The sequence below is a fragment of the Plectropomus leopardus genome, chromosome 11 (assembly GCF_026936395.1).
Source record: "Plectropomus leopardus strain MGB_pleo_1.0 chromosome 11, ASM2693639v1, whole genome shotgun sequence".
In the NCBI taxonomy this organism is placed as follows: Eukaryota; Metazoa; Chordata; class Actinopteri; order Perciformes; family Serranidae; genus Plectropomus; species Plectropomus leopardus.
The window spans coordinates 14,084,151-14,088,047 of NC_142186.1; positions in this window are offsets into that span (position 1 = coordinate 14,084,151).

The following is a 3,897-nucleotide window of genomic DNA, read 5'->3' on the forward strand; positions in this document are numbered from 1 at the left end:
GACCTAAAATTGCGTTTGTGTGTGGCCAAAATGTAGAGGAAAAAAATCTGTTTATAAAAATATCTGTATACCTTTAGAAATAGCCAGAAAGACCAATAATCCATCATAATGTTATGCAGCATTACAAAATGAGAAATTGGTCGTGGAACCTCTAAAAAGATCTATATGCGTGCCTAATGTCCAAGCAGAGTAAGCACAAATGGGGAAACATAAGGAAAGTATAATGTAGTGAAGAGTTGATAGAATTGTTATGAGCTTTTTTTGAGATTGGTCAGCATGACCCTGAATCAACAGTGTTCATTACAGTAACCAGAGAATCAAAACACAGTGTCTCTGAGACAATCCGCACAATAAGAGAACCCGATATCCACAGTACACGACATTTGGTGGTGATTACTGTCTAAAAAGCTTTCAGATATATTGACATTTGTTCTAATCAGTGGGTGACCTGGCTATCACTCTTGAGTTTGGTATTTTTAAGGTTTTCACTATTGACCTTATGCACAAAGGAATCAGTCATATTTATTTAGGGCACGACAGTCTTACCTCCTGTTGTGTGTGTAGGTGTAGTGTCCTATAATAACAGTCCAGCTCAGTTGTTACTAATTATAGGGATTTTTTTTTTTTTATTGGACTCTTAAAAGAGGAAAAGACAGGAATAAATACTTTGCAGTATATGCGTCATCATTGTCATTTCACCCTATTTCATCCTTGACCAAGCGCAAAATCCCCCCTTCACAATTTGTCACTGTGTGACCACATTTGTTTGATCTCTTTGCAGTATCCTTAAAACACACTGCAGCTGGGAAGGAGGAGTTATTACTGCAACAAATACATTTGTATTTAATTTTGAATTATGTATCCTCTAATGAGGGTTTTTTAAATGTAAATATTCACTTTGTAATTGTTCTCTGTAACCCACAATAATTACCCACTCAGCATGTCTCTAATGTTGGCACACTACAGCTTTCATAGATGAGATCAGATGAGCTGAAAATGGGCATTAGCACTGAGCTACAGTCAAAGAGAACAAATGTTGTAACAGCAGATATACAACTTACAAACCTGTCAATGTCACTCATACCATCTTCTTCCAGTTTATATGACATGGAAGGGGCTCCTTAATTAATCTCAGTGTGACTTTTTTTTCACCTTTCCTCCATTTGTTGACACTTGTAAAGGGTTCTGAAGGCTGTGTGGTTTTTCCAAATGTTGTCGAGCTGGGACAATTGCAAAACAATTTTGGCCATGCAAGGATCAGGAGTAAAAGGTGCCATTACCACATCCAATAAACAACAGCAATTATGTATAATTTCATGCCTTGCCACAGACAATGAAACTGAAAGGATATACACAAGGAGAGATGGGAGGAAATGGGATTTTCTTATTTAGAGGTACACAGCACTGTATGGTGTTAGCCTTGTTTTAACATTAACCGGGTTCTCAAACAAATTTAGGAAATACAGAAAACTGGTCAAAGACAACGCAAATTTTTACACGTTTCAATGCAAAAAATTAGGAGTTGGTTAATTGAGATAAGCAGCAGGAGGCACTAATTCTCCAGTCAGGTCACATTACACTATTGCAAAAGACAAGGGAGCAATAAGATGACGTAATTAAAGGGGCATCAAAAAATGTAGACAACAAATGGCATTTATGCTTGATTCACGCATTAATTTGATAAAAATGACAGTCTACTTATCACACGACATATGTTTTAATCTGCCACCAGTTTTTGTCTCTTCAGAGAAATGGGACCTTCAGTGGACGTTGAAGTCACATGCTTTATGCGTTTGACAAGTTTATTTCAGTGCACTCACATTTTCCACCTCATCATACATTTGTTGCTCCAGGTGCAAGGCACAAGAATACTGTTCTTTTAAAGTTATCGCTAAACTTAAACTATGACTGTTTCTTGGACTTATTGGACTTTAAGATCTGTGAATACTGCAAACATCTTCGTAACACAGCACAAGACACACTTTTACAAACTTGCTTTTATTACCTTAAAAAAAACCTTTTATGTTTTTTCCGTGTTTATTTTTTGCATTTTGTGTGTTGCTCTGTAATTTATGTATTTTTTTTAATCTTTTATTTTGAAGCACTTTGTTAAGTTTGCCCTTGAAACGTAATTACTCACTAGATACCATATAAGCTTAGATAGGCATGTCATTTTGAGAAAGAGACAGGATAGAAAGAGAGCTCCAGAATTTAAGTTTTTGACCTTCAGACTGATGAGACTTTGGCCTGTTTGAGGGTTCACACTTGTTTGGTTAATTTGATAATTCAGGTGAAAAGGGGGAAAGCATTATGTCAATGAGGTTCCTCACCGGTAAAAAAGTACAGAGTTGTGTCTGTTGACCCTGTATGAAAGCTTGTTTATTGTTGTTGTACACTGCCCTCTACTGACAAAACACCTACATTAAACATCACTCCTTGAGAATATTTTTGCAGTCATTGTCACACATACCTAAATAGTCAAGAAGTTCATGCAACACTGAGTCTTGAGTCCTAAAAGAGAACACTCTTTGAAGTATCTTTGCCAAAGGAGGCATGAATAGAAAATATTTGTCAAGCTACTCTCTAATAATCAAAGTTCAATCAGTTCATGAACTGTGAAAAACGTGACATAGACCTACTTATTTCATATTTCTTCAACTATGAGATATCCCGATACAAAACATAATAACACTCACACTTTAAAGCACATTAAAAGTGCATGCATCAAAATATACAGCAGCAAAATGCCATCCAAAAATCCAAAAGGAAAAAAAAACCAACAACAGCATATACTTCCCCCAAAAGTATGCAGAGGCTAATTATTCACAACGTTATCCATAACTATATGATTGATAATTCCTTTACATATATGAGTTGCAGGATCAGGATAAAACACAACCCCATATTTCTATCACTCTCTGCAAAAAGAAGCTCCATAAAAACACACCTTAGCCTCATCAACAGTATCTTATGATCAAAATCCAGTGAAGCATTCCTGCTGCCCCTCTACCTACTTTTACTGTGCACAACTGTCTTAAAAGTAGCTCCCTCAAAAGGCATGACTACAACTTCTAAGGCAGGCAACACTTTAGTGTTGTATATATTGAAACATTTCTGTATGATCTTTAGAAATAATTTATTTGCAGCTGCTCTCCTGCTTTTTAAATTCTTGAATAGTATATACTATAGCACCATCGTGTGGGCTCAAGAGAGAAACGCATTTTAAAAATGTACAGTAGTTATGGAGTGCAGCTGTGCAGTTTATCCACTGTGTTGCTGCTGGCAGAGCTGCTATAGGTTAACACAAGCCAGATAATAAGTATACATCATATACATTATACACTATACTGTATTACAAGGCTATATATTGAATTTCAAGACTGACCTTTATTGTTAGCAACACGCAAAGCAAGTCCCAATGGAGCAGTAATTCTGCTGCTGATGACGATAAAAGAGGCCATGACGACAATAAGGTGAAAGGGAAGGAAAGAGGTCAGAAAAGGTTTTGTTGATGATTTGATATCTGGCACCAAACAGCAGCTGACACAACTTAGAAGTTCACACTGAAACAGTCTTGTCAAAACTATTTTGTGCAATAAATAAAATCAAATAAACAAATAAAAGATAATATTAATTGGGAAATATGTACAGGCATTCGTGCTGGGAAATTTGAATAAAAATAGCTAACTGATGCAGATGTTTATATTAAAAAGTCATCTGGCTTTTAGTTGCTGCCAAAGCAATCGTGCCACATGACAATAATGTGTGAAAGGACATAGAGTACAGATCTTCCTGTTGTTATGCAACACAATTATAGTGCACAGAACAAACATGTTTTTAGTCCCACTTTCGGGATGTCACCGCCGGGTTTCCAGTTGGTCTCTTGATGCCCAATTA